Source organism: Cebus imitator, unplaced genomic scaffold, assembly GCF_001604975.1.
Source record: "Cebus imitator isolate Cc_AM_T3 unplaced genomic scaffold, Cebus_imitator-1.0 Scaffold86, whole genome shotgun sequence".
Lineage (NCBI taxonomy): Eukaryota > Metazoa > Chordata > Mammalia > Primates > Cebidae > Cebus > Cebus imitator.
In genome coordinates, this window is record NW_016107401.1 from 3,640,244 (window position 1) to 3,646,662 (window position 6,419).

The 6,419-nt window shown below is 34.8% G+C and overlaps 1 pseudogene; it reads right to left on the bottom strand.

Annotated features, from left to right (window-relative positions):
* Positions 1 to 4,381: 4,381 nt before the first annotated feature.
* Positions 4,382 to 4,842, bottom strand: LOC108308574 (annotated as a pseudogene).
* Between the last annotated feature and the right edge of the window lie 1,577 nt (positions 4,843 to 6,419).

Consider the following 6,419-nt stretch of genomic DNA (forward strand, 5'->3'; position numbering starts at 1 on the left):
TCTTGGTGTCCCAGAAAGTAGAATCAGGATAGTCCAAAGTGTGTAAATGTTAAATTGTGTGAAGCATTTTGGTTCTAAGTTTTAGTTACGAAAGAGGCTATTTCACAGTTGGCCTACTTCCTAAAGGAAGGCACAGTGATGTTTTATTAAGTAATGGAATATAGTTTGTCTCGTCATTCATTTACTTGTAAGAAATATGGCAGGGAGAAACTTGAAACTAGGGCTTAAAGAGAGACAAGTACCAAGCATGAGAAATGCGGCTCCCTTAAAGAGAAAGTAAATATTCTAGGAGGCAATCCTTTTCGAAGATGAGCCAATCAGAGTTGGTTTTGCTAAATGGAGAGGCTACAGAGTAGGAGCTCCTGACTTCTCAATTTCATATTAAAAAATTCTGCTGTTCACCTTTCTTGAACTCAATTCCCTAACAAGCAATCTGACATTAAATCTTCATTCTTTAGAAATTTTAATATTTGGAAAGTGTGTGAAGTAGGTCATCAAAAAATGTAAAAAGCAATTCTCAAGTTGTGGTACTCTGTTGCATTTTGGTTTGGATAGAATTCTATTCTTTTTAATGAGTTGTTTGATGATCTCCCTGAAACTGAGAATACTTGAATTCTGAGATACTACACAGAAATATGACTGAAAAAGCAACTGATGATCTTCAAGTAGATCAACTTTTGAAAGTGTATCAATCACTGGCGTTAAATTGTTTGTATCTTTTATGAGGAAGGGAAAGGACTAGATTTTTATAAGGTTTATATTTAGCTTCTTGACTAACTGTAACACACCTGAAAATAAGGACATGTTTATGACATCTTACTGTGTTTTGTCTACTGTGTGAAAAACTCTCATTGAGGAATTTTGAATTGAGATAGTAATGCACTAAAAAAGACTTAACATGGGCTTTGGATAAGTGCTGTTCCTTTGAAAGAGTCCAGCTTCATAAGAAAGTATTAAAAATCTGCATTGATAAGATAACTTTTGAAGTTTTAAATTGAATCTCATAAGGAATCTCTTTTAAATGATCTTCATTCCAGGTTCATGACTGGTGAGTATGAGTGAAGGGAGGACTTCTTTTCTATTTCCCTCAAACCCTAAAATTTTTCAATTTTTTTCTTGTAATTTCTGATTAATGGCACTCTTGATTTTGATTTATATTATCCTATTATTCATTTTATGGGAGAAGAAGAAGTCACTTTTTTCAATTTAATTTTAAAAATTAGGGCTAGCAGTGATGAAATTTAAAATCAAATTATCTTGTCAGAGTGACAGATAAATCTCTAGAGTTTCTAATGAGATTTTCCACTGGCAGGATGCTGAATTTCTCCCTTTCCCAGACTTCTTCATTCCAGGTTTTGACAGGGAATGACAATGAGCTTCTGTGTTTTGAAATACAGTGCTATTTGAGGTATTTTGGTCCTTATTTAGAAATTGTTGGGGAGGGGTTGCTTCTTTGTTCTAGGTTAAAGGGGAAAAAGAAATGTCAAATGGGTACATCTTTTACTATGGAAAGTTGCAAGCAATTGTCATATACCTAAATTTGATTAAGTACAGTAGATTCACCAATTTCTACCCTTGCCTTTACATGTTACTATTCTTAAAGGAATTTTTACCGTAGAGATGATGTAAATATAACACGATATTCTTACTATGCTGCCATCTGACCTTTTTTTCCCCCATTTTCTCATTACCCTAAATAAAATTTGAACTCTGAAACACTTTCACAGTATTACGTAGAACTCCATAGTTCTATATGTAGTTAACAATTCTGTCTTATGTAATCATGGAATTAGAGATTCTGTTTCTAGTAGATTAAAAAAAAAAAAAAAAAAAAACCTATTCTTAGCCGATCTCAAATGTGTAGCAAAATAATGATTCTTAAATGATATAATAGATGTGCATTTCATTCCTCTGCAAAAGAATATATCTAAGATAGGCAATACATTCAGTGATACTACCCAAGTAACTGAATTGCCAATTAGTAGTTTAAAATGTCTTGTGGAAACAAAAAGAATACAGAGAAAATGATTAGTTATGACAGGACCCTCCATGTTGAGATCATGTTGAAGTAGAAAGTCTTGCAAAATGAGGCTGATTCTAGACCGAGCCTGCTCCCTACCTCTGACTAGACAAGGAGTTCATGAAATGTCTTAAAGCTTCAGTTTCTTCACATGTTCAAGAAGAAGCAATTTTTCTTGCATTCTTTTTTTGTTAGCCAGAAGCTAGTCAAAAGCTACAGCTGTAATTTAGAACTTTGCTTCTTCATTACATTTCCATCTATGTATGTTGTAATTTCTACATCAGAGGATATTAACCAATGAGTGCCCCCTGAGAAGGCTGCCTTGGTTACTCGATTATTATTTCAAAATGAGGAATGGTGAGTACGTTAGGTAGCAATTCAAGGAACAGATGATACTCAGAAAAAAATGTGGCAGGGAAGCTATGTGTAGGCCCTGAAGAGCTACACATACTGTACATTAGTTAAGAGTCTTAATAAAAGAACAGAAGGAAGGGAAAATACAAAATGAAGAATGAATTACTTAAGATGAAATAGTTTCTATTACAGAAATAGGCTGCATGTAGAGCTAATGGCAGGCATTTTCTACAGACAGATGGAATGCTCTCATCTCCCAATAGTATTGATATGAAGTCTCTGTTAAGATTCATTTTTCCTGAAACATTTGCATATAAATATAAACAGCATTACTAGGGGCTAATTGCCCTGTAGGAACTAAAATGTGGGAATTAGCATCTTTAGTTGCTTTTATTATTATTTTTTAAAGTATCTCTAACACGCATCATATTTGGTACTGCATGGCTGCAATAGATAATTACCACCATTAAGAATCTCAGACGCAAAATCAAAACCATTTGGAATGGCTTCCAGGGCAACCCAGCACAGTGAGTAGCCACCAAAATGAGTATATGAGGTTTATGTTCATGCATATTTATAAGGGTACTTAATTCGACGTTCATAGTAGGGGGCTTTTGAAAGCTTGTCAAAAGAACAGCCCCAAAACAAGACCAAACATCAAAGGTAAGAAGATACAGTACATCTCGCTCCCACACACATAACAAATATTGCTTGCAGGAGGCAATGAATAACACCAAAGGAATTACTTATTTTAACTACTCAGAAGAGACAGCAATTTCTACGAAGATGTAAACCACAAGCCTTTGCCTTTATCATTCATCTTATTGATCAGAAAGGTCAAGAGTATAAGTTATTCAAAGGGTGGATCATAGGCAACAATTCTGGATAAATGGGCATGTAGATTTGTGTGATTAATGCCTCTTACTTGTGCAGAATATGAGGAAGAGTTTGAAGGCATGTCCTAAGGACAGAAAAAAGGAAAGGATTTGAAGGAATATCACCATGCCTGAGAGGCTAACTGTAGCTGAAACACTGCCCACTTTCTGGGAGGGTCTGTGTGTTTGGTATATAGTCACTGCCTTGTTCAAGTGTTGTGTTCAGAGGCGATCTTGCTGACACTTAGACTTTTCAAAACCATTTCCATGACATTCAGCAAATGTTTGTTCTGGTGGAACAAATCTGTTAAATTATAGATTAGAAACAGTACAAAGAAACCTTTACAAATGTTTCAGTTTCAGTTTTGCACAAAGCAAACAGCATTATATTTAAATGCAACGCTCCTTGTTAGAATAAAACATCTACATAACAGGTACTATGCTCGATTTACAATTCTCTTCTCACTCTGCTTTGCAGGCAGGGATGCCTAAAGTTCTGAATGCCACAGTACTGAGGATCACCTCTTGTGAGCTCCTTTCAAATGCCCACATCTACAATTCGCTTTTGCTTTCTTGCCATTTCCCTGTCTTTCCCAGCTCCCTTTACTTAGTTTCCTTCCCTACCTCCTTAACTTTCCATTGTTGCTAGGAATTGTTTAAATGGAAAATAATAACACTTTTTCTGTAATGATGATTCCACATTATTTAATGGGCGTTTAGTTCTATTCAGTCCCCCGTTAACACCTTCACTCATTATATTGAAAAAATATTGGAGAGTGGCATAGTTTGTTTTTTTTAATTTTGAGAGTAATAGGTTGACTCCAAGATACTACTAGATTCTATATAAGATAGAACTCTATATGTCAGTATTTTGAAGATACAGATTCTTACAAGACCACAATAACCCACAGGCTATGAGGTGGTTTTTCTTTTTCCTTCTTTTTTTTTTTAAACAAATGTTCACCATGTTGTTTCACCAAGTAAGACAAATGCCATGAATGTGAAAGATGCAGTTTGCAATATACCACATTTACAACCCAGGGGAGGTGAATTAGACAGAAGTGCTAGTCATTCGAATTAAAGAATCCAGTAACTTCATGACAAGTTGATTTGTAGTATCAAAAGTATCCATTTAAGTTTCATTTTTCTTGATGATCAGAGGTCCCATGTTGTATCCATTCTCTTCATTGCGTTCTGTGCGAGACCCTTCACAGAATGGGAACTTTCTGAACTTCCAACAATAGTACACGGCTTTATGTCCCAAATCCTCCATGTCAAAAGCACCTTGGGGCTGTCTCTCTGGATGTGAAGGTTTAACATAGCTTTATTTCGATGATCATTAACATAAAATCTTTCGTAAGCTAGATAACAAATGGCAGCTGTCCCAGCAGCAATGGTAACTGCTGCGATCCATTCAACTCATAGGCTGGAACTGGAAGTCAGACTCGTGGCTCTAATGCTTGCAAGGTGTGTGCACTAGGATACCTGGCACAAGCACAGTAGTTTTAAAAGCATTCTGGAGATGAATGCAAGGGTACTACTAGCTTACCACAGGCTTCGAGTGACCTGTTTATGGGCATAATTTAGATCCATAACTCAAACATTAAGTCATTTTATAAAGAAGAGTAAAGTTTAACTTAATAATTCTTTGACTACTGAAGAAAGGTTTATTTTTAGGGCTATGTGTTGTTTTATGACAATCATTATTTTAAAAATTGTCAAAAGAAGTTTTTTTTTTATTTGCTCATATTTCTTAGTCACAATAATTAAATAGATGATTTAGTTGAAGAAAGGTTTGTCAAAAAAAACAAACTTATCTACATTGCCAAAACATATCAACATGGCATAAAAGAGAAAGTAACTTAAGTGACTGTAAGCATGCTTTAAAATGTATTTCAAAATATATTCTAAATATGTTGAAAAGTATTAAAGACACAAAATATAGTGAACAGCAGTATATTCAAGCATATCCAGAGAGAGAATAAGCAGAAAACACGGAAACATAGACATGTGTACATGCCTATGAAGTCAATATGTGTAGAATTAAGAAAATATCACAGGCTATGCACAGTGGCTCATGCCTATAATCCCAGCATTTTAGGTGGCCAAGGCAGGCGGATCACTTGAAGGCAGGAGTTTGAGACCAGCCTGGCCAACATGGCAAAACCCTGTCTCTACTAAATATACAAACAAAACAAAACAAAACAAAACTTAGCCGGGTGTGGTGGTGGGAGCCTGTAGTCCCAGCTACTCTGGAGGCTGAGGCAAGGGAAATGCTTGAACACGGGAGGTGGAGGTTGCAGTGAGCCAAGATAGCGCCACTGCACTCCAGCCAGCGCAACAAAGTGAGACTCCGTCTCAAAAGAAAGAAAATATCACAAAGCATTCACAAAAGAATTAATAAGTGGAGTTATTGAGGGTCTTTAGGAGGGATAAAAACTTAGATTCACTTTCACATTGTATAACAAAATCAAAAGGGAAGCAAACGAAAATCACAGATTAAAGGAGAGAGTCAACTTAGAGTAAATGTCAAGCTAAAATCTTACAAGAATGAAATGACAACTTAGATAATTTTTGTGTTCTGTGGACTCCTCGGCATAAACAAACTTTTTAAGCATGCAAGCAACAGAGACAAATCACCAGGGGAAAGATCAACATATTTGAATTAAAATGTGTCAACATTTATACATGAAAAAGTAACCATTAGTCGAATTAAATGACAAATAACAAACTAAGAATACTTTTCTAAAATTCCACAATTAAAGAATTTTAAAAGAAATAATGTTTTTTTCTTTAAGGGTCAATGTGGTAAATAGATCTCAAAGCATAACAACTACAAAAGGATAATAAGCATATGAAAATAGTTTAGCTTCAGTTATGTAAGAGAGCAAAAAGTTAAAATATTAAAGATTTCCTTTTCATGTTTTTGTGAGTTTTTATTGTTATTTTTGCTTTGTAACACGACAAATACTTTAAAAGATGGAATTCCATCCTTTGTATAGTACAGACATAGCAATCTCAGAGACAACTGGTGTATATATAAATGAGTATCAAATTCCTGAGAAACAGTTTTACTAATCATAGAATGAGAGCTTGAAAATCTTAGAGAAAACATATTACTGGTTCAAAAATAAATGTATTATCTGGATAAATAATCAGAAATTCAGAGA